The following is a 26,175-nucleotide window of genomic DNA, read 5'->3' as shown; positions in this document are numbered from 1 at the left end:
TTTTGAGAAAAGTACACTAGTGGAGAAGATTAAGTTAGCCAACACATAATAGTTGTCATCTTTATGCAAATGAAAGCGTGTCCTGCAGAGTCTGTCGTTGAAAAAGATTGGTCAAAAGATGTGTCCAGGTTCCTTTGGTTTCAACGTTAACATCATATGTACGTTTTGCTGGATGAATATCATCTGGTCATTTTTTTTTTACATTCAAGACTTAAAAAACATGATTGTAAACATCTTCAACTCATTCAACATAGCTAGGACTTGCTATTTCCATTATTATGAAGGAAGAAATGCTATTCTGACTTCTGAAAATTCTAGATCATTCTACCCCCTGAGAACAGACACTGAGCAATTGTTAAATATATGTGTATGTGAGGAGGGGTGCTCCTCTCTAGGAGGCAAACACACACTATCTTACTGCTTCTGTTCCTTTTGAGCTACTGCATTTTAGAGCAGGCTTGACCACAGCACTTTTGCAATAATCCACCATTCTTGTCTCCTTACTTTTTTTTCCTAACACAAACGTATTCCTGAAGTTCTGTGTCTTAAATAGTGAGGTTTGCTTTGTGAATTCTTATTGTCTTTGAGGGGAAAAAATCCACGGCTGCTTGGGTAGCTTCCCGAACTTTAAGATTATTACTTAAAAAAAAATTGGAAGTACTCTCTAGATTAGAAGAAGTTTGCAAAATTGCAAGTGTTTGCAAAACTTTACAACTGCGCTATTAATGTTTAATGAGATCATTATTTTCAATCTAGTTTCTGGTCTTTGTTCACTAATGCATGTTCAGCAAAAGAGACCTTTTTTGATGACTTTATACAGTAAGATGCTGCTGCTCTGAGATGATTTATTGAAAATGTTTAGCTTACATTGATGTACAAGGCAGTTTTTCATAATAAGCACCCGTTCGGTTATTTCCGGTTGCTGTTGCACAAGGTCAAAGTGGTCAGTGATGACCTTCAAAGAATATTGCTAACCCATCCATGGCTAGGACAGAAGGTGGTGGTGCCCCTCCCTTTACCGAGGACACAATGAAAAATGTTCAACAATGCCGACCCTGATGTTCACCCAGTATGTCTACCAGTAGGAATGTTTGGGCTGGTGGGTGAGAGAAGAATCAGCCAGTATCAGTATGAACCATAAAACCACCCCTGAGCTGAGCAGTCCCACCCACCCATAAACCAGACACAATATAGCATCCCAGAACTGCCAGCATAAGAAGTTTCAAATTAAACTTTTTCTTATGAATATTAGGACACTACAGTTTGAAAGATATCAACAATGAATTGATAAAGGTCCTCTGCTAATCTCCACAGTTGAATATAGTTTATTGTGAGTTTGTTACTTATCACTGTGACCAGGTACTTGGAGAGCAAATGGTTTGTTTTAGCTCACAGTTTCAGGTGACACAGTCCACCAGGGCAGGCCGGGCCTGTCCCTACTGTTCCAATCCAGCCAACCAGGCCCCACCTCCTGCAGCCACTACAGAATCATCCTACACACAGTCCAGAAACCAAGCACTCAAAATGTGGGCCTGTGGGGACATTTCAGTCAAACCATAGCAGATGGGGTTGACTAGAAAATGTTTTAATCCCATGAATGCCTCAGAAACACGATGTCACATCCATGAGTTGTGTTTAAAGTTGTAGAGGGAACTCACTGATAAGAGGTTGATGTCATTAGAAGAATTTATGACTTATAAGTCCCAGGAAAAGGGACATACCTCATCACACAGGGCCATGGGAAAGCATTATGTTTTGATCAAGAGACAGAACCAACAAGGAACAAGCATTGGCCATATTCATTCCTGAGGGAGGGAAAGCCCAGCAGAGTGAACAGCTTAGAACTAGTTATTCTAACGTACTCTATAGGTTTTGGACAATGGTGATCTCTGATTGCATCATACCTAGCCATGGGGAAATATACGGAGGGGAAATATTGTCTGGGTTTAGCTTGCATATATGAGTTCTGTTTGCAAGGAAGTAATTTACTGTCTTAAGAAATTATTCAGCCATTGGAAAGAACATTCTCTTCCTGGTTCTGTAATCATCGCACGCTGGTTAGAACGGTTGTTATAATAAACAAATAAATGCTGGCAAGCAAGCTGAGCACAAGGAGTTATATACTGATGGTGGGAAAGCAAATTACTATAGCTGTTGTGCAGAACAAAACAAAAATCTCTAAAATTCTAAAATTAGACTGAGCATAGAATGCAACACCAGTTCTGAATGGTTCCAGTGGGAACAAAACCAGCAGGGCAAAGAGATTCATGATGCTTGTGTTGGCTGCAGTGGCCATAATGAATAAATGGGAGGTCAACCTAGACAGCTGACCACAAGGAGTACATCAAGGGTAGACAGCAAATGGGTGGAGAAAATACGGTATATATATATAATATATATATTATATACCATATATGTATACATATAAATAATATATATATGCCCTGCACATATAGTATATATTACACATATCATATATAGTAAATGTGTAATATAATATATAATGTATAATATATAATATATGACATGTGGTGTATATATACATATGTGTATAGATGTATGTATATGTGTATATATATATATTAGATATATTAGAATATTATTATATTAGAATATTATTCAGCCACAAAGTTGAATAAAATCAAGTTATTTGCCATGAAATGGATAGAACTAAAGGACATTTTGCTAAGTGAAATAAACAAGACAGAAAAACGAGTCTGGCACATTCTCTCCTGTGTGAGGAAGCCGATGACAAATGTAACGAGAAGTTGAAATGAAACGGCATGGTCATTGCTAAAGGCAGGGGAGAGAAGGAGACTGCACTTAGTCAGTGCCTGCTATATATTCGAAATCAAGAACACACTCCACTAATATGTCCAATTGATACATATAACCAGACTTCTAGATTTTAAATGTATGTAGCTAAATTAAGATTATTAGAAGAAACGTGAATAGCTAATATGCACAGAGGAGGCACATAATTAAAAAAAAGATATCAAAATATACGATGAAGAAAATAAGAAACATGATTAGCATACATAGACTCAATAAGGTTCTAAGAGTCTGTGATGTTAATTTGGTTTATCAGATTGCTGCTTGTCAAGCCCCCATCTACGTAACTGACGTAAGCCTTCTTACATGTTCTGTTTTACTGTATTGTATCTTGGAATGCATATCTTGGAAACTTTTTGTCTTTTCTCACCATCTTCCCTCTTTTCAGTTGTATAGCCCAGAACATGTTTTGTCTGTGCTTGAAAGAAGAAACAAAGCAAAGATTGTAAATCATGTAAATCCACCAGTGGATTTACAATGCACATGGCAGGCCTTTCCCCTGGCAGAGGGCAGGGATGTGGTGTGAGCCAGTGAATAAGGAATGACTGGTGGAACCTGCAGGCAGATCTTAGAAACCAACCCCAGTTATGAGCTTGGCGGGGAGGTGTCTGATAGGAGTGACTGAAAGAAGGCCCAGGAACAGGCTAGCTGGAAGCTGGGGTTGCCCAGGGGCTCAGGGGAGGCATCCCAGCCTGTGCCAGCAGCTGTGTGCTGTTAAGAGCTGGGATGGAGAGCAAGGCAAGTCTGGCAGTGAGCTAAGCAGAAACCCAGGCTGCCCCTTGTAAGCGTGCCCTGCTGATTCGCAAATGAAGCTGAACTGCAGCCCGAACTGTTCAAGGTACATGGCTGAAGCCTCCGAGAGATGGCTTGCTCTTCATTTTTTTTACTTTTTACCTCCATGTTTCTGACCTTTTGTCTTTTGAGAACTGGCTCACAGATCACAAAACACCCGTTTTTAACAGTATGTAAAGGATCTACATTCAGTCTCGTCACAGAGTTGCACAACCATCCAATTTCAAAACAGTTCCTTTTCCTCAGTAGGTACCCTGACCGTCAGCCATCACGTTCCATTTCCCAGCCTTGGCCTGCTCTACTCCCTATCCTGCCTGCCTCACCTGAAGACTTCACGCACACAGAATTTGCTGAAGCAGCCTCTACGGCACTGGCTCCTGCTCCTACATTTTCAAGGCTGCTCCACCTTTCAGCTCCGTTCATTGCTTCCTTCTTATAGAGCAAAGCCTGCCACAGACAGAAGAGGTTTCCACAGAGATCTCTCAGCCCCAGTGCAGGCAGGGTAGGAATTGATAAAGCCCAAAGATTCAGTTCAGTTTAGTACACAAATATATTCCCCATTGTAAATCAAGGCGCCTTCCCTAGCTGTCTGTGTGGCTGTATGGGGATGTTCTGCAGGGGTGTGCTTGGCCCGGGCTGGGAGGCAGTTGCTAAAATAGGACAAAATAGAGTTACCTTGGGCAGTTAAGTTCTGGCTGAGAAGTGTTCTATACTCTGCATACACTGGTCTGCCCAGCCCAGGATTGACGGGTGGATAGTTTAGTTGCTGTTGACTATGGTGAACAGAATGGCTGTGACTAATTACACATGCATCTCGTGTGTGCATGGTTTCAGTGCTGTTGGATATAAATGCACCAGTGGAAATGCTGGGTCACACTGTAACTGAGGACCTGCCAGACGGGTCTTCCAAAGTGGCTGTGTAACTCCACATTCCCGCCATCCGGTGCGAGCATTCCAGTTGCTCCTGGCCCTTGCGGGCACTTGGCACTTTCTGTCTCTTTGCTGATTCATACTGAGATGAGTGCAAAATGCTGGCTCATGGTCTGACCTAAGTTGATGAAGCATCTTTTCAGGTGACACTTAGTCATCTTCCTTGGAGAAGAGTCATTGTCTATTGTAACTGAGTTATTTGTGTATTCTCAGTGAAGGCCCCTTCTCACAAGCATAAACAACATCACACTTGAGCATCAAGCATTTTACCTACTGAGCCTGGGACATTTTTACATAACAATTGCCTTTTATTTAAGAACTATAGGACTATCCAATTTTTTTTTTTTAGTTCTTCTTGAGTTTGTTTATAAATGTAAACATATATTGTCTACATTTTCTATTTTGTTGCCAAATACATAATGGTACTTTCCTATAGTTTAAAAGTTATATGCAAACACATAACCCTTTTCATGCTAAAAACTGTTTCTATCTTTTTCCATGGCCAATAATGCCAAAGGTCTTCATATTTTATTTTCAGGATCCAGCAAGTGGCTTACTGTAGTTTTCTGATTTTATTACTAGACTTTGTGGATGTTTGCCTGTGGTATGCCCGTGTCTGTGTAGGCTGGAAGACAATCTCAGAGGCCATTCCTCAGGTGTAGATTCCATCCTCTGGTTTTTCTAATCAGAACCGAGTCTTCTACTCAGCTGGCTCTCACCAAGTAAGCCAGTGAACCCCAGGAATCCACCATGCTGTGTCTTGCCAGCACTAGATTTACAAGCATGTGTCAGGAGACCTGGCTATTTAACATCATTTCTGGGGTTCAAACTCATATCTTCATGTTTCTTAAGGCAGGCACTATTATGGCTGAGCTATATCTCCCTAGCCCTAGGCTTTTTTTTTTAAAGCAATTTTAGGTTCTCTGACAACACACACACACACACACACACACACACACACACACACAAATAAAATACAGCAAGTTCCTCTATGCTTCCTGGCTGGTGCATACCGAGCCTTCCCATAAGCAACAGCCTCACCTGAGAGGTAGGTACATTTATTGTGTTGATGAACTTATGCTGGCTTATCATAACCAAGCAGAGTCCACAGTTTACACAGGCAATCCCTCTGGTGTTGTACATTCTGTGGTTTGGGACAAAGTTATGGTGATGTTGTATGACATGTATATATGGGACATCATAGTCCCATATATAGTACTTAGTACACAATCTATTTATCCTTCCTGCCTCAAATACTGATTGTTGGCAGTTTCATTGTGTTTTGGTATTTAAGATACCATGTAGTTAGAATCATACAGTATAAAAGATTGGTTTCCTTAGCTTAGTGATAATGCAATTGACCTCCATGTCCTTTAATGACTTAAAAGATGGCTTCTTTTTAGTGTAGGATACTATGCCGTTGAGTAGATGTACCAGCTCATCTCCTCATGCTCCTAATGAACAATAGCTCTGTTGGTTCTAAGTTTGTGCTGCTGTAAGTGAAACCACTGAAAGTAAATACCTGGATGCAGGGTGTGGAGTGTGCATCATTTCATCCTTAGGCAAAGGTCAGAGACTACAGTAGCTGACTGTTCAGGAAGGCGCTCTGATGGGAAACTGCTGACTGTCTCCCAAAGTAACTACACCGTTTTTGTGTTTTCACCAGCAAATGAGAGTCCCAGTTAGACACATCCTAGCCAGCATTTGATGATGTCAGAGTTTTGCTTCCGACATTCTGACAGGTCTGTGATAATACTATTTTAGAATGTCCTTCTGTGGGAACACAGAGGAGGTGTGTGTGTGTGTGTGTGTGTTTATTTACCATCTACATATACTGTTTGGTAAACTGCCTTAGGGGTTTGGGACCTAATTTTGTAGAATTTGGTTTCTTATTATTTATTTCACTTTGTTTTGGATTTTAAGATTTTCCCATCAGCTTCTCCAGTTTAAATAGCAACACTTGCTATAGTTCAATTACAGATGTAAGAAGAGCTGCTGGTTTCTGTTTGTTCAGCGTCTTAAGGGCAGTAGGAGAAAGATCTCAGATTCTAGCACTGTTCCCTTGTTTATGTCATTGAGTGCTACGATTGTCTCTCTGATTTTCTTCCACATCCTTCATGCACATTCTCCTTTTCTACATTTAATGTTTTACATTTATTTTATATGTTTTCTTCTTTGATATATGGTATTTCTAACAAAATACCACTTTAGTTTTATTCCACATTTATTCAATGTTTTCCATTTTTTTTAAAATTCCAATTCTGTTTTCCTTATTCAAATAATTACTTCTAGTGCTTATTATTTGGTGTTTTAAAGGGTTTAAGTGTAGACTTCTTGTCTCCGGGAGGGATAAGGAGCAGGGTGTCATCTCTCCTCCTAGAGCAGCTAGGGAGATGGACAAATAATGATGGCACAGTCAGGTCTGTAAAGTGTGAGGCACTCTAAGACTGACTAATTAGGGATGCAGCCAGGAATCCGGATCCAAAACTGCAACCCTGGGCAGTCCTCAGAACCAGGTTTTTATATGAGAAAAACAACAGAGAGGTGCCTTTGCAACATATAGACTATATAGACAAAGCAGTGTTGTCTGACCTTTAAGCTGATAGGCCGGGTCTAGAGGCAAGGAGGCAGGGTGATCTCCAAAGCCCGTGAGGCTCCCTGACAAAGCACAAGCAGTTTTTTTTTTTTTTTAATCAGGACAAGGAACACTAGGACAAGTCAAAGTTTTGAGCTACAAAATGAAGACTGAGGGAATATGAGAGAGCTACTGCTAAGCTTTAATATTTAAAAGATAAGCCGGATGCACCCAGGTGGGCATGTGTCATTGACACTTTCCTCTGTAGAAGCAGATATTAACCTAAGGCACCAACTATATATCAGCTGTGGCTGTGGTGGTTTGAATGAGAAATGTTCCCCATAGTCTCAGACATTTGAGTATTTTGTTCCCAGTCGATGGTGCTATTTGGGGAGGTTTTGGTCGTGCAACTTTGCTGAAGGAAGTATGTCATTGAGGGCAGGCTTTGGGATTAAAATCCACAAGCCACTTCCAGCTTGCTCTCTCTGCTTTGTTGAGGATGGGGGAATCTCAGCTTCCTGCTCCAGTTGCATGCCTGCCACCTCCGATGCAATTCCCTGAAACCATAAGCCCAAATAAACTCTTCTGTAAGTTTCCTTGGGTATGGTGTTTTCTCTCAGCAAGAGAAAACCAACTAATATTGTGGCCTATAGATAGGACTATGCCGACTGAGAGAAACCTTATGAACCTTTTGTATGTTCTATCTCAATACAACACATAGGAAGCTTGAGGACCTCTGAGCAATACTGGGGTAGCATACAAGACCAACAGCGTGTGTTTGCTGTGGACTAGAAGCAAATGTTTCCATGTTACTACAATGGAATTATATCATAAATGCCATCCATAACACAATTGAAACCAGAGATTGGTAGTGTCCATTTAAAACTGAAACCCTGAGAGAGAGAGGAGAATCAACCCGGTCTTGGTGTGGTGGCTCGAGTGAGAACAGCCTCCTGTATCAGAAGGCTTGGTTTTCAGTTGGTGACCTGCTTAGGTGGATTAAGAGGTACTGATCTTGTTGTAAGAGGTATGTCACTGGGAGTGAGCTTTGAGATTTCAGTGTGTAAAGCTCTCCACTACTGCCCCTGATCCATGCTTGCCTGCCTCTGCACTCCTGGCTATGGTGATAATGGACTCACCTCTGAAGCTCTAAGCCAGCCCTCAACAAAACAGTTTCCTTTATAAGAGTTGCTTTGGTTATGGTGTTTAATCACAGAAATAGAAACCCTAACTCAAGACACTTGGCCACTTAGTGACACAGAAATTTGGAGGCCAGTCTAGGATACCTGAGATGCTGTCTCAAAACAACAGACCATGACTGAGTTCAGTCTCTGAACTTGAAGAGCAACATATTCTGTTTAGTAACAGAGGAAGGATAAAGCTTTTCTGAAGCAAATAGCATTAATTGTCAGTCCTCATGACTTATTTTATACACACATTGTTCTTTATACTATAAATTATGTGTGGACATGTAAGAGGAAAAAACATACAGGCAATGACCAAGGAGAGAGAGAGAGAGAGAGAGAGAGAGAGAGAGAGAGAGAGAGAGAGAGAGAGAGAGAGAGAGAGAGGAGAGAGACAGAGACAGAGACAGAGAGACAGAGAGAGAGAGACAGAGAGAGAGACAGAGAGAATATAAGTAGATACACAGATAAGCCATATATGGCAGATAGCATACAAAAGATAAAAAAAACTATTATAGATTATACATAGAAAGTAGAAAAAAGTTGGAAATTTTTCATCTATATGTTCCTAGGAGTAACAAAATGTCTGGCCTCACAACTTAACTAACGTTTAATGAGATGTTGAACAACAGAGGGCAGAATCCATGAACTCAGAGACAGTGATCATCCAAAGTAGCAAGCAGAAGGAATAAAAACCATAAAAACATAAACAAAGTAGAGGATGAGTTTAAAACAGTTTCAATCATTGGATTGATGGAAGAGAAGAAAGAAGATGGCCCAGAGGGACTGAAGGAAGCCATGTGCACTAGTTGCTTGTTCCATTGCTAAGTGACTAAAGCAACATAAGGAAGGAGGGGCTTATGGTCTGTAACTTCAGGAAAGAGACAGTGGTGGGAGCTCAGAGAAGCTGGTCACAGTCTCAATGTGTCCCCAGTCAGGATGCAGGACACTCAGTACAGCTGCTCAGCTCTGTTTCTGTTCCCTATTCAGTCATGGATCCCAATCCACAAGATGGAACTGCCCACATCTAGGGAGGCTTGCCCCTCCCCCAATTAACCTAATCTAGAAAAATCTCTTCCAGACACATCTATAGGTTGTTTCTATGGTGACTGTCAATCCTAACAAGTTAACAACCAAGATTGACCATTCCAACATTAAGATTTTTTTCGCAGAAAAGCACCGGGGCAGCTGGGGCGCAGGGTCGGCTGACACTCGCCAGCTACCCACAACACCCGCCACAGGATCTTAAGACTTCTGGAGAGTGGAACAAAGCTTCTGCTCCAATCCAATTGCGCGCGGGACCTGAGACTGCATTAGTTAGGGAAGCAGAAACCGGCCTGAGTAGGGCCACAGGCCTCATCCGGCCGGATCAGCGCCGGGGTAGCTGGAGCGCAGGGTTGCCTGACACCCTCCAGCTACCCACGACCCCCGCCGCAGGATTTTGGGACTGCTGGTGAGTGGAACACAGCTTCTGCTCCAGTCCAATCACGCGGGACCTGAGACTGCTCTGGTTGGGGAGAGAGAAATCCGGCCTACATAGGGCCACAAGCCTCTTCCGGTCAGAAAAGCACCGGGGCAGCTGGGGCGCAGGGTCGACTGACACTCGCCAGCTACCCACAACACCCGCCACAGGATCTTAAGACTTCTGGTGAGTGGAGCACAGCTTCTGCTCCAATCCAATTGCGCGCAGGACCTGAGACTGCATTAGTTAGGGAAGCAGAAACCGGCCTGAGTAGGGCCACAGGCCTCATCCGGCCGGATCAGCGCCGGGGTAGCTGGAGCGCAGGGTTGCCTGACACCCGCCAGCTACCCACGACCCCCGCCACAGGATTTTGAGACTGCTGGTGAGTGGAACACAGCTTCTGCTCCAATCTTTAAACAGTGACAACGATAACAACTAACCCCAGAGATTACCAGATGGCGAAAGGTAAACGTAATAATCTTACTAACAGAAACCAAGACCACTCACCATCATCAGAACCCAGCACCCCCACTTCACCCAGTCCAGGGCACCCCAACACACCTGAAAAGCTAGACACGGATCTAAAAGCATATCTCCTGATGATGGTAGAGGACTTCAAGAAGGACTTTAATAACACACTTAAAGAAATACAGGAGAACACTGCTAAACGGGCAGAAGACACTAAAGAGGAAGCACAAAAATCCCTTAAAGAATTGCAGGAGAACACTGCTAAAGAGTTACAAATCCTTAAAGAAAAACAGGATAACATAATCAAACAGGTAGAAGTCCTTACAGAAAAACAGGAAAACACATCCAAACAGATGATGGAAATGAACAAAACCATACTAGACCTAAAAAGGGAAGTAGACACAATAAAGAAAACCCAAAATGAGGCAACACTGGAGATAGAAACCCTAGGAAAGAAATCTGGAACCATAGATACGAGCATCAGCAACAGAATACAAGAGATGGAAGAGAGAATCTCAGGTGCAGAAGATTCCATAGAGAACATCGGCACAACAATCAAGGAAAATGTAAAATGCAAAAAGATCCTAACTCAAAACATCCAAGAAATACAGGACACAATGAGAAGACCAAACCTACGGATAATAGGAGTGGATGAGAATGAAGATTTTCAACTCAAAGGACCAGCAAACATCTTCAACAAAATTATAGAAGAAAACTTCCCAAATCTAAAGAAAGAGATGCCCATGAACATACAAGAAGCCTACAGAACTCCAAATAGACTGGGCCAGAAAAGAAATACCTCCCGACACATAATAATCAGAACAACAAAGGCTCTAAATAAAGATAGAATACTAAAAGCAGTAAGAGAAAAAGGCCAAGTAACATATAAAGGCAAGCCTATCAGAATTACACCAGATTTTTCACCAGAGACTATGAAAGCCAGAAGATCCTGGACGGATGTTATACAGACACTAAAAGAACACAAATTCCAGCCCAGGCTACTATACCCAGCCAAACTCTCAATTAACATAGATGGAGAAACCAAAGTATTCCACGACAAAACCAAATTCACACATTATCTCTCCACGAATCAAGCCCTTCAAAGGAGAATAACAGAAAAAAACCAATACAAGGACAGGAACCACGCCCTAGAAACAACAAGAAGGTAATCCCTCAACAAACCTAAAAGAAGACAGCCACAAGAACAAAATGCCAACTTTAACAACAAAAATAACAGGAAACAACAATTACTTTTCCTTAATATCTCTTAATATCAATGGACTAAACTCCCCGATAAAAAGACATAGACTAACAAACTGGCTACACAAACAAGACCCAACATTTTGCTGCTTACAGGAAACTCATCTCAGAGAAAAGGATAGACACTACCTCAGAATGAAAGGCTGGAAAACAATTTTCCAAGCAAATGGCATGAAGAAACAAGCTGGAGTAGCCATTCTAATATCTGATAAGATTGACTTCCAACCCAAAGTCATTAAAAAAGACAGGGAGGGACACTTCATACTCATCAAAGGTAAAATCCTCCAAGAGGAACTATCAATCCTGAATATCTATGCTCCAAATACAAAGGCAGCCACATTCATTAAAGAAACTTTAGTAAATCTCAAAGCACACATTGCACCTCATACAATAATAGTGGGAGACTTCAACACACCACTTTCACCATTGGACAGATCATGGAAACAGAAACTAAACAGGGACACAGAGAAACTAAGAGAAATTATGAATCAAATGGATCTGGCAGATATCTACAGAACATTCTATCCTAAAACAAAAGGATATACCTTCTTCTCAGCACCTCATGGTACCTTCTCCAAAATTGACCACATAATTGGTCACAAAACAGGCCTCAACAGATACAAAAATATTGAAATTATCCCATGCATCCTATCAGATCACCATGGACTAAGGCTGATCTTCAATAACAAAATAAATAATAGAAAGCCAACCTTCACGTGGAAACTGAACAACACTCTTCTCAATGATACCTTGGTCAAGGAAGGAATAAAGAAAGAAATTAAGGACTTTTTAGAGTTCAATGAAAATGAAGCCACAACATACCCAAACTTATGGGACGCAATGAAAGCATTTCTAAGAGGAAAACTCATAGCTCTGAGTGCCTCCAAAAGGAAACTAGAGAGAGCACACATTAGCAGCTTGACAACACACCTAAAAGCACTAGAACAAAAGGAAGCAAATTCACCCAAGAGGAGTAGACGGCAGGAAATAATCAAACTCAGGGGCGAAATCAACCAAGTGGAAACAAGAAAAACTATTCAAAGAATCAACCAATCAAGGAGCTGGTTCTTTGAGAAAAACAACAAGATAGATAAACCCTTAGCCAGACTCACTAGAGGGCACAGGGAAAGCATCCTAATTAACAAAATCAGAAATGAAAAAGGAGACATAACAACAGATCCTGAAGACATCCAAAACACCATCAGATCCTTCTACCAAAGGCTATACTCAACAAAACTGGAGAACCTGGATGAAATGGAGAAGTTCCTAGACAGATACCAGGTACCAAAGTTGAATCAAGATCAGGTTAATGATCTAAACAGCCCTATATCCCCCAAAGAAATAGAAGCAGTCATTAATAGTCTCCCAACTAAAAAAAGCCCAGGACCAGATGGGTTTAGTGCAGAGTTCTATCAGACCTTCAAAGAAGATCTAATCCCAGTTCTTCACAAACTATTCCACAAAATAGAAACAGTAGGTACTCTACCCAACTCATTCTATGAAGCCACAATTACTCTGATACCTAAACCACAAAAAGACCCAACAAAGATAGAAAACTTCAGACCAATATCCCTTATGAATATTGATGCAAAAATCCTCAATAAAGTTCTTGCTAACCGAATCCAAGAACACATCAAAACAATCATCCATCCTGACCAAGTAGGTTTCATCCCAGGGATGCAGGGATGGTTCAATATACGGAAATCCATCAACGTAATCCAGTATATAAACAAACTCAAAGACAAAAACCACATGGTCATCTCGTTAGATGCGGAAAAAGCATTTGACAAGATCCAACACCCATTCATGATAAAAGTCTTGGAAAGATCAGGAATTCAAGGCCCATACCTAAACATGATAAAAGCAATCTACAGCAAACCAGTAGCCAACATCAAAGTAAATGGTGAGAAGCTTGAAGCAATCCCTCTAAAATCAGGGACTAGACAAGGCTGTCCACTTTCTCCATACCTATTCAACATTGTACTTGAAGTCCTAGCCAGAGCAATTCGACAACAAAAGGAGATCAAAGGGATACAAATTGGAAAATATGAAGTCAAAATATCACTTTTTGCAGATGATATGATAGTATATATAAGTGACCCTAAAAATTCCACCAGAGAACTCCTAAGCCTGATAAACAGCTTCGGTGAAATAGCTGGATATAAAATTAACTCAAACAAATCAATGGCCTTTCTCTACACAAAGAATAAACAGGCTGAGAAAGAAATTAGGGAAACAACACCCTTCTCAATTGTCACAAATAATATAAAATATCTTGGCGTGACTCTAACTAAGGAAGTGAAAGATCTGTATAATAAAAATTTCAAGTCTCTGAAGAAAGAAATTATAGAAGATCTCAGAAGATGGAAAGATCTCCCATGCTCATGGATTGGCAGGATCAACATTGTAAAAATGGCTATCTTGCCAAAAGCAATCTACAGATTCAATGCAATCCCCATCAAAATTCCAACTCAATTCTTCAACGAATTAGAAAGTGCAATCTGCAAATTCATCTGGAATAACAAAAAACCTAGGATAGCAAAAACTCTTCTCAAGGATAAAAGAACCTCTGGTGGAATCACCATGCCGGACCTAAAGCTCTACTACAGAGCAATTGTGATAAAAACTGCATGGTACTGGTATAGTGACAGACAAATAGACCAATGGAATAGAATTGAAGACCCAGAAATGAACCCACACACCTATAGTCACTTGATCTTCGACAAGGGAGCTAAAAACATCCAGTGGAAGAAAGACAGCATTTTCAACAAATGGTGCTGGCACAACTGGTTGTTAACATGTAGAAGAATGCGAATCGATCCATTCCTATCTCCTTGTACTAAGGTCAAGTCTAAGTGGATCAAGGAACTTCACATAAAACCAGAGACACTGAAACTTATAGAGGAGAAAGTGGGGAAAAGCCTTGAAGATATGGGCACAGGGGAAAAATTCCTGAATAGAACAGTAATGGCTTGTGCTGTAAGATCGAGAATTGACAAGTGGGACCTCATGAAACTACAAAGCTTCTGCAAGGCTAAAGACACCATCAATAAGACAAAAAAACCACCAACAGATTGGGAAAGGATCTTCACCTATCCTAAATCAGATAAGGGACTAATATCCAATATATATAAAGAACTCAAGAAGGTGGACTCCAGAAAGTCAAATAACCCCATTAAAAATGGGGCTCAGAACTGAACAAAGAATTGTCACCTGAGGAATACCGAATGGCAGAGAAACACCTGAAAAAATGTTCAACATCCTTAATCATCAGGGAAATGCAAATCAAAACAACCCTGAGATTCCACCTCACACCAGTCAGAATGGCTAAGATCAAAAATTCAGATGACAGCAGATGCTGGCGAGGATGTGGAGAAAGAGGAACACTCCTCCATTGTTGGTGGGATTGCAAGCTTGTACAACCACTCTGGAAATCAGTCTGGCGGTTCCTCAGAAAATTGGACATAGTACTACCGGAGGATCCAGCAATACCTCTCCTGGGCATATATCCAGAAGATGTCCCAACCGGTAAAAAGGACACATGCTCCACTATGTTCATAGCAGCCCTATTTATAATAGCCAGAAGCTGGAAAGAACCCAGATGTCCCTCAACAGAGGAATGGATACAGAAATTATGGTACATTTACACAATGGAGTACTACTCAGCTATTAAAAAGAATGAATTTATGAAATTCCTAGCCAAATGGATGGACCTGGAGGGCATCATCTTGAGTGAAGTAACACAATCACAAAAGAACTCACACAATATGTATTCATTGATAAGTGGATATTAGCCCAAAACTTAGGATACCCAAGATATAAGATACAATTTGATAAACGCATGAAACTCAAGAAGAATGAAGACCAAAGTGTGGACACTGTGCACCTTCTTAGAATTGGGAACAAAACACCCAGGGAAGGAGTTACAGAGACAAAGTTCGTAGCTGTGATGAAAGGATGGACCATTTAGAGACTGCTGTATCCAGGGATCCGTCCCATAATCAGCTTCTAAACGCTGACACCATTGCATACACTAGCAAGATTTTGCTGAAAGGACCCAAATATAGCTGTCTCTTGTGAGACGATGCCGGGGCCTAGCAAACACAGGAGTGGATGTTCACAGTCAGCTATTGGATGTATCACAGGGCTCCCAATGGAGAAGCTAGAGAAAGTACCCAAGGAGCTAAAGGGATCTGCAACCCTATTGTTGGAACAACATGATGTACTAACCAGAACCCCGGAGCTCTTGTCTCTAGCTGCATATGTATCGAAAGATGGCCTAGTCAGCCATCAATGGAAAGAGAGGCCCATTGGACTTGCAAACTTTATATGCCCCAATATAGGGGAATGCCAGGGCCAAAAGAATGGGAATGGGTGGGTAGGGAAGTGGGGGGCGCTATGGGGGACTTTTGGGATAGCATTGGAAATGTAATTGAGGAAAATATGTAATAAAAATATTAAAAATCAAAAAAAAAGATTTTTTTCCTTCAAAACTGGTAAAATTATTTATTTGAAGATTTGAGGGTCAATAGAATGTGAAGAAATCATAAGATTATCATAATCAAACTGGAAAAAAAAACAAAGCTGAAAATAAAATCTTTTTAAAGGCCAAAAGATTTTGACTACCAAAAGCAACAAGAAAACTCACTTGACTTTTCAACTGGAAGTACAGAGACCAGATAGATGTTGGAGGAATTTAAATTAGATGCGTTCATTTTATTCTATGTAAAAGTATTTTGCCTGCATTTGTGTATGTGTGTCCTGTACATGCTTGGTGCCCATGAAGATCAGATAAAGGCAGTAGATCCCTGGAACTGGAGTTTCAGATGGCTGTGAGCCACCATGTGAGTCCTGTAGAAACACAGAAGTCGCTGCAAAAGGAAGAAAAATTGTGCTGATTTAAAGCTCTTTGCCCAATGAAACTACAATTTAAAGATGGAGGTCAAATGAAGATATCAGACAAAAATCTGAGATAATTTTCATGACAAATTAAGGGAAATTATAAATAAAATACTTTAGAGTTGAAATGGAAGATGACACATAAAAACACATAAGACACATAACAAACATATAACAATGACATAACATAGACACTTAACACATAACAGAAACACATAACATAACAAAGACACACAACAAACAATTTTAGATGGAGATCTGATAGTGTAGATGGAAGAAATAGGGTTTTTTTTGAGGGAACAAAGATGATATGATTTCATGTTCATGACATACATAATAATTGAAGGACAACAGGCATTACATGTGGTTTGCTGCTATAAGAGTTTTCTATTGTACAGGAAAATTCAAAGTTACATATTCAAAATAGACCGTAATAAGCTAGGAATGAACATCACCGTTTCCATGACAATCATTGAAATGTTCAGCTAGGTATAGCTCTACCGGAGCTTGAAAAAGGGTCCTGCAGATAAGAGCCCTTGATGCTCTTGCAGAGACCTAGGTTCAGTTTCCAGTATCCTCATCTCACAACTGCCTGTAACTTCAGCTCCTGAAGACAGGACACCCACGTCAGAAAGTGCGTGCACGCACTCACACACACACACACACACACACACACACACAAATAATAAATAAATAATAAAATAAAAATTTAAAGGTACAGTTATGAAGCCATTAGAGGAGAAGAAATAGAAAAAAAATATTTGATACTCTTTAAAGATGGTAAAGGATGAAATGAATGAAGGGGCCGTGGTGAATAGGCAGAAAGTAGGTTTGGTAGTGTCGATGTTTTAACACACAAATTAACTTTACAAAGATAACTAGCCTAGATTAAAAACATGGCTCAAGAAAATGCTGTGTATAACAACATAAAGCAGCACATGTTTGAGAAAGCCGAGGATGGAATCGGTTGTGCCACACAAACACTAGCCAATCACTGCCAGCTATACTATGCTGTTGGTCAAGGATTATGGCTAGAGAGAAGGGGAACCTTTTATGGTAAAAGTATATCTTACTGACAGACTTGGATTTATAAATGCTCAGCAATACAGTTTCAAAATATGTAAAGCGAAAATTTAGACTTTCAAAACAACATCAACATTAGTTGCAATACACTTCACTTAACATCTGACTGATAAAATTTTTAGTAAGATAGATTATTTAATACTTTCATTAATCAATGTGACTTGACTGGCATCTGAAGAGCTTAAATATTCTTTCAGGTTGGCTTGGCATTTATGTCAAAAGGACATGAAGCAAGTTGTAAAAAGTTTCAGTGGATTATGGTTGTATAGACTTTATTTATCAACTGCAAAGTAACTAGCCTAAAGTCACTAAGAGAGTTAAAGAATGCTCAGTTGTTCATAATATTACATTATTGAGGCACCAAAGGAAAAATTACAACCAATAATAAAAAATATTATGAACTACCGGTAACATCAACACAATTATTACAGTTTATGGGTGTAGCTAAAATTGTGCTTGGGGGAAATGTATAGTTTTAAATTTTTTATTTATTTATTTATTTATTTATTTATTTATTTATTTATTTATTTATTTTTATTACGTATTTTCCTCAATTACATTTCCAATGCTATCCCAAAAGTCCCCCATACCCCCCCACTTCCCTACCCACCCATTCCCATTCTTTGGGCCCTGGCATTCCCCTGTACTGGGGCATATAAAGTTTGCAAGTCCAATGAGCCTCTCTTTCCAGTGATGGCCGACTAGGCCATCTTTCGATACATATGCAGCTATATTTTTACTATGTGTGTCTTTGTGTGGGTTCGTGCACATGAGTGCAGTGCCAATAGAGGCCAGAAGAGGGCATCAGATCCCCTGGATCTGAAGTTATAGGCAGTTTTTAGTTGGGAACAGAATTTCTTTCTCTGGAATAGGGAAGTGTTCTTAACTGCAGGCCCATCTTTCCAGCCTCAAAGTCTGAAGTTTTAAAAAAGCACAACTAGATTAAAAAAAAAAAAGTTGAAAAGAATCACATGCTTTCATTTGAAAGGGCCAGTAGGACTGAAGCTTATTAAAACAATAGTGATTAAATGAAGCATAAAGCAAATATACAAAGGAAAAACAACAGGTAGGAATGCATTTCTTTAAAATAACTTTACAATATTGAAAAATTCCTAACCAGATGATCAAGAAGGGAGCAGAGATAATGAGACAGCATCACAAGCGAAGGGCAGGCACCATGGTAACTCTTCCCAATTACTGAAATGGTAGAAGGGGCGCTACAGTCATTTATGCCAATAGACTTAATGATATTTTTCTTTTGCAATGCTAGTACTTGTAAATGCATACATACACACACACACACACACACACACACACACACACACACACAGCAAGCTCCCCATCTCTGTGCTATATTCCCAGTTCAACAATATTTTTTAATATACAAATTTACTTGGATAAAACCAACCAAAATTACCATAATCAGAAACTAAAATGCAGGATCATCCCATTCCATGTTGAAGAATTCCGTGAGTCAGCTAGACCCAGGTGGGCTAAGGGGCAAATTCTTTGCAATAGTTTACTAGGGATCTCACTTTACATAAACGCTTCCAAAAGTAACATTTCCCAACCTGATTGCCGAGGCTAGTGTGACCCTAATCAAAATAAAAGGAAATATATTTCCAAAAGAAGATGAGGAAGAGGCAGAGGAGAAGGACCAGGAGGACAAGGAGGTGGTGGCTATGGTAGTGTATGTAGTACGTGTCTTACCAGTACACTTGCACAGGAAAGTTGGTCAAACTGAACCTTAGTTGAGCAGTATAGTAAAAGGTATCACCTGAGAGACTCAATGAAGTTTAGGAATAAAAGTTTTATTAATGTCTACATCATAGAATAACCAGAGAAACACATATATTCATTTCAGTAGCTATAGAAAGGGTGTTCGCTAAAATTAAATATGTGTTCAGAGAATTAGAATTAGAGTGACATTTCCTTAATCCCATAAGTCCGTGCAAAATATTTAAAGCCAACACTCGGTCTGAACACTTCTACCCTGTAATTTAAGCGAAAGACAAAGTCCATCCCATTTCTACTCACTGTTTCCCTGCAAGCTGGAGCCAGCATGACAGGGTACAGGCTGAGAAGATGGCTCAGGGAACAAGGCCCTGCTTTCAACCCCCAAAACCCATTTTGAAGGCCAGCTGTGCAGTGCTGTGGGGATCCCACCACTAGAGAGATCCCTGAGGCTGGCTGGCAGTCAGCTAGCTTCTAGCCAATTAAAGGCCCTGTCTCAAAAAACAAAGTGGATGGCTCCTGAGCAATGACAGCTGGGGGAGTCCCCTGTCAACACTGACACACCTGCCCACATGTGCCTGTGCATGCACACATACACATCAATAAGTAAATAAATGCACACCATAAATTTATAAATAAAATAAGACAAAGTGAGGAGAAATGATACAACTTTTATATCTAAAAAGAGATATGACAATGATATAAAAACCTCAAGAGTAGCCGGGCGTGGTGGCACACGCCTTTAATCCCAGCACTTGGGAGGCAGAGGCAGGTGGATTTCTGAGTTAGAGGCCAGCCTGGTCTACAAAGTGAGTTCCAGGACAGCCAGGGCTATACAGAGAAACCCTGTCTCAAAAAACCAAAAAACAAACAAACAAACAAACAAACAAACAAACAAAAACCTCAAGAGTCTCTGAACAGCACAAGTAAAGCAAACTTAGAAAGTCACTTGTGAAGGCTCACTGACTCGCTGCCGCCTTTTCCACGCCCATTTTTGACTCTTGCGTTTGAATAACACATCAGCCTTCTCTTCATGAGCGTCCCTCAGCTCATTTTGTTTTAGTCATCTTGATAGCCTCTGATTCTTAGCAAGCTCTGTTCAGGCACATCCCAGTGCAGTTTGACCTGATCGATCGTTCTTCATCTGCCTCATTCATCTGAAGTTATATCGTACGGCTGTTTTCTTGCAGGCTTGGTTCATAGATACCAAATGCACAAGTCTGACTTGCCAGAGTCTAGAGTCACTATTCCTCCCCCAGCAAACCGAGATCCCGTGTGAGCTCTCCTCAGTCGCTCTTCTGCCTTCACTCTCTGTTTCAGTTCCGTCCTTCTTTTAAAAACTCCTCCAAACTAACCACAACAGTTTTTCCTCATGAGCCTCACACATCTGCAAGTGGATGCGAACACCACATGCGAGCAATGCTGCAGTGCCCCACAGAGGCCGAGAGAGGATGTCAGAACTCCTGGACAGTTCCTGGCCATTGTACTGGAGGCTGGGAACCTGGGACCTCAGCAAGAACCACAAATGCCTTTAAACACATGGAGCTATTTTCCAAACCCCCAATATATATTTTTATGAATTCTTTGGGAATTTTGTACCACATTCCCCTCCTCCCCAGCTCCCCCCAGGTCCACCCCTATCTTTCCGTCCCTCTTTCTTTCCTTCAAGTCTGTGATGTCCACATATTCGTGGCTGTGTGGCTTCCCACTGGAGAATGATGTCCCTGCTCTCAAAGAAAACCAGCTCTCCTTTTCCCAGAAGCCATCAGTTGCCAGTAGCCTCCATTAGGGACAAGCTTCAGGTGTCCGCCTCCTCTGCCCCTGCCCTCTCTCGGATTTGTCCTAGCTTGAGTTTCCATGGCATCTATGCATGCTGCCACAACTTCTGTAAGATATATATATATATATATATATATATATATATATATATATGTATATATATACAATAAATTGTGTCCCCTAGAACTTGATGGTGAGACCCTCTTGTAAAGACACCACATTCCTGAGTCACAGAACATGGAAATACTAAGCTAAATGCTGACCTGGAAGCCTCATATTTATTAAGCAGCTTTATTGGTGGTAGAAGGTGCTGTGAGTGGCACTGGGGGAGAAAAGAACCCATCAGTGTCGCCCAGCCATGAGCCCTGAAGGCTACAGTAATGACTGGCCTGGCGAGATAGCCTCATCGGTATAACAGTGGCACGATCATGAAGAAACCTACCACTTTCTGCTTAGATGTAAGTCCTACAGCACAAGATGGAACCCATAATTGGTACCACTCAGCCAAGAACCTGAAGCTAGACAGGTCATGGGTTATGGTTGGGGTTAGGGTTAGACAGGATTAGGGTTAGGGTTAGGGTTAGGGTTAGGATTAGGTTAGGAGGGAGGGAGGGAGAGAGAGAGAGAATGAGAATAACTGTATACATGTGTGTTTGTGTGTGAGTGTATATGGGGGGGGTAGGGAGTGGGGGTGGGGGGTGGGGGTTAGGATTAGGGTTAGCCAGGGTTAGGGTTAGACGGTGTTAGGGTTAGGAGAGAAGCCACTACTACCATTCTGCGAAAGGGACACAGTCTTGCACCCCCTCCTGATGACTACTGCTGTTCCACCTGCCATTTTCAATGGGCGGTACTCTTTTGTGCATCTTTTTTCTTCCTTGTAGATCTAAGTAACAGCTTTGGTAGGTTTATTTTGTGGTACTCTGAGAGCTAACTGCTCTCTTTTCCTAGATAATTGAAGCTTTGTGTATGAGCGTTTGTGGGTGCAGAGTTCTGAAGACAGCTCTGTCTCCTTGCCGCGTGTGAACACTAATGTCAAGCTGTCCTCATTCTGTGAGAAACCACTGGGAGGTATAATAGATTTAGAGAATAATCTGCCTTCTAGTTATGCTTCATCTTTCTCATTGTTGTAATGATACCCATGTGTCCTGTGCCCACCTTCTTGACCCTTCCTAGCACTCCTTTAAGGTAGGACTCCCAGACTTGAGCTGCTAACCCCACTCACTCCTGCTGAGTGCTCTCCCCCTCCCATCTCCTTGCCTTGACGCCTTTCGGTTTCAGTATGATACAGGTCGTGGTTCTGATTGCCCTGCTGAGATGTGCTGACTGACCATCATAGGTCCTAGAATTGATGTCCTTTATCTGTGAAACCCTCAATATGGGTCCGTTACTCACCCTCTTCAATGAGTCTCCTACCTGAAACTACAGAGTCTTTTCTCCCTTCCTTGGCAATACTGTCCCTCATGCTTGTCACAGTGTGATCCCTGCATGTGCCTATAATTATAATTCACATTTCACATTTGTCTGCCAGGAAAACTCCCATCATTCAAAGTGGCAATGCTAGTTCTTCCCAGTACTCAACTCAGTTGTCACCTACATTCAGATGTCTGTCTCGAAAGCTCCTCTCCCCACTCTGGCCTGTGTATCCACTCTTCCTCTTCAGACAGCTTATCTGATAGCCTCTGACTTCACAGCCCCCCAGTGAGTAGCTCCCTTTGTAGTTAGAAACACATGCTTAGGATGGCCTCTGCAAATATCTGTAGATCAAATGAACGGAGGGATAAAAGAATGAATCCAGAAATCAAGGTAATGTCCTCTGCTCCCCAGAGATGATGTAACCCAGAACACATGAAAACACATTTCCTGAATTAGGCAGTGCTAATCGTTACCTCAGTCTCCATAGTAACAATCCATGCACTGCCTTTTTACAGCAGTTAAAGACCAGAGTGGAGGTCTCTTTAAATTTTCTTATTCCATATAGCATAGAGCCAAACCCTTAGTGTTCTTTGATCATAATGAAGTCTATTTTTACTTCTGTGCCTTTACTTACAATTGCAACATTTTGCAGAGCATTAAAAAAAAAAATCAAAATGTTCTAGGAGAATGCTTGATATGGGCTGACAGTTATTCATCCTGGCACGGAACCTCATTTCTGAATATCCTTCCCCTACATCTTAATCATCTCTTCTGCTCTTTTGCTTTCCCTCCCCCTTCCTCCCTCCCCCTCCCTCCCTCCCTCCCTTTCCCCTCTCTCCCTCTCCTTCTCTTCTTTTGTTTGTCCTTCCTATTTTTCCTGAAACAAGCTCTTGCTATGTGGTCCCAGCTGGCCCTACACGCTCATGCCTCAGATTCCTGAGTTCTGGGGTTAGAAGGCAACAGGGCCTTCTCCTATCCTAGAAGTGTCGGCTCCAACTTTCCCTTAGTAGACAGGCCCTTCCTGATTCTCCTTAGGACACAGCAGACATCCGACATCCCATCCTCTCTCCTCTGCACCCACTTTATTTTCTGATACCTTTGTCTACAAGAGTCTGTTGTGTATTTAACATTTGCGTTATCATCTGTCCTTATCCATGCCATAGCACAGGGAATTTTGAGAGTTGGGAGCTCTGTTCTGTGTCTAGAGCAGTGCTGACCATGCCGTAAGTGCTCAGATAAATATTTGTTGAATAAATACATCCGTGTAGGTGGTACTATTTTTTTTCAGCAGTAAATGCTGGAACATTGAAGACAGACACCACCCAGTGTGAACTGTGGACACATCAGCCCCCAGCATTTATCTGAATCTGGGATGAGATTACAGAATTTGACTATTTTGCTTTTCTTCAAAACAGACTACGTAACGCATGACTTCATCTTGAAAACTAAAGAAATCGCTTCCTTTCCTGGCAGGCACCTAACCGAGAGTTCTGAGCTGGCTGTGGAAAAAGCCCTTCTGTTCCCCTCTTGAAGCTTGAAGGCTGTGGCAGTTCCTGCCGGCTCCTAACAAGCTTTCTCTGCTTCTCTGGGTGCTTCCACCTCTTAGGGAAATTTACATATCTTTTGTACCCGTTTTATTGCTTCAAACTTGGCAAGAGCTGCCCATCAATTCTTTGTGGATGCAAGCAAAGAAAGTATTCATTGGCCATGTTGGGGGAAGTAAAGTCTTACTCCATAGTGGCCAATATGTAAAGCTAGAACTTTGTGGGTACCGCAGGAGTCCAGAGATGCCCAATGCTGACATGCAGTACATGTGGATCTAAAGAATTTGTGGGTCAGAGACTCTGAGTCGAGAGATATCCCCTTCCCCATAAATCTGTTTCTGTTTCTCTATTTCCTGTGCCTTGATCTGAAGCCTCTCACTTCTTGTACCACAAGTAACAGAGTCTTCCTTTGCTAACCTGCAACAGCCGGACAACCTTACTTTTTACGTTCCATCCAACTGCTGTCTTCAGACTTAGCATGATTCAGAAATATGTGGTCATTCAGCTAAACCAACATTTCTAAGTCAGGTTTGTGGTCAATAAAAAAAAAAGTGCAGCCCAAGGATTCTGACATGACGCATCCTCTAGTTGAGAAAGAGCTTGCCGGTGACTGCTGTTCTCTGCTGGGATGTGCTGAGCTCGTCGTTCCTGCTGAGATTAGCAATGCACACTATTCGGTCTGATTATCAATACACAGACCTGCTGGGAATGTGAGAGAGCTCCGAGAACTTGGCTACTTCTCTGTTGTCCCTCTGCTGAAGGGAAGTACCTGCTGCTACCTTCACCTAGAATCCTCAGGCCATTGTTGAACTGGCAGTGCCTCATAGTGGCCCAGGCTCCAAAGCCTGAGGAGTGGCGGGGGCAGCAACAGACTCCTGGCAACTCCTGACCAGCCCTCTGCACTCTGAGTCTACATCAGACAAGGAGACGTTGGTACTGATGCACTCATGGGCACTTACCAGACTTTTCAGTAACCCGCTGACTGGATTCCCAGTATTCACTGGCTGTGGAATGAAGAAAGAAATGGGATGAAGGTAGAGATGCAGAACAAGGCTTCTACACCTCTAGAGGTGACTCTGAAAAGTGCTTTGTCACAATGTGCTTCCTCTCAGCTCTGTAGAAGCCCCATACTCATCCCTGGTAGGAGAGGTCAGCTGCCCAGGAATGTCAAATCCTCCCTTGCACCCAAAATTACTAAGCTTCCTCAGGCGTGACTTCAGATGCTACAATACAATGGTAGACAGAGGGGCCCAGCTGGTCGCTTTGGAACCTTGTAGTCTGAGAAGAATTTGCATGATTCCAAAGATGACATTGTAAAGACCATATCCTCCTAAAAATGAAGAAGAAACTGTGTCTACAAGCACAACCAACTTAAGCCTTTGCCAATACAGGATATGCGAATGTAAATTTGAGTCTGACTAGACTTCCTTGGAGAACTGCAGAGGCATCTAGATGGCTCCACTCCTCCAGGAGGGGGAGAAAAGTGCTCAATGACAGTAAAGACCGTGTCACAGGAAGACAGAACAGGACAGGTAGCCTTGGTGTCTAAGAACTCATCCATATTGTTCTGTGACCCACAAGGCAGAGCATCTCCTACCTTCATGCTTGTCTCTGCATGGACCGCCCCCCCCATTCCAAACAGTGCCCACATTCCATTCCTATCCAGTGCTATCTCACCCTTTCCTCATCAAAACCTAGCTCTGTCCTATCCAGTTTCCCAAGATCTTTGTATATCCTGATAAAGAATATTTGCTATGGAAGCATGCAGTGTCACAGTTAGCCACCACCCAGCGTTCTCTTCCTTCTACACATACATTTGGGCTGGGACTCCTGAAATCTCTGGCTAGCTATTCTTAGAAATCAACCTTATCTGTAAATTATACATATCTCCAGCCCCCTCCCCTACTGTGTCCAATCCCAAAGGGTAACCGTGTTGACAGGAAGCCCTTTGCTGCTATGAGTTCTACTTGAATGTCCCCCACACTGATCCCCTGCCAATCACCAGTGACCCCATCTATGTGACATGGCAACACCTACAGGCTTCAACCTGGAACTTACAAGTCCCATCTTCTAATATTTATTCATTCATCCTACAAACAGTAGAGAATTGTAGTCCTTTGGGATTGCAGTAAGATTCCACCCAGCGACTGTAGTTTGGACAATGGCAGGATGGTAGCCACAATCTTCTTCACAAGGTTTTAGATAACTGTGGAATATTCC

General features: G+C 41.7%; 1 protein-coding gene across 1 annotated transcript in view; it reads left to right on the top strand.

The window, feature by feature from the left end:
* The window catches only part of Rtn1 (reticulon 1), a 202,965-nt gene that overhangs the window by 151,394 nt on the left and 25,396 nt on the right, over positions 1-26,175 (top strand). The window lies entirely within an intron of this gene.

Source organism: Mus caroli, unplaced genomic scaffold, assembly GCF_978045245.1.
Source record: "Mus caroli unplaced genomic scaffold, Mus_caroli_1 scaffold_14, whole genome shotgun sequence".
Classification (NCBI taxonomy): Eukaryota; Metazoa; Chordata; class Mammalia; order Rodentia; family Muridae; genus Mus; species Mus caroli.
This window is presented reverse-complemented; position numbering and strand designations above follow the sequence as displayed.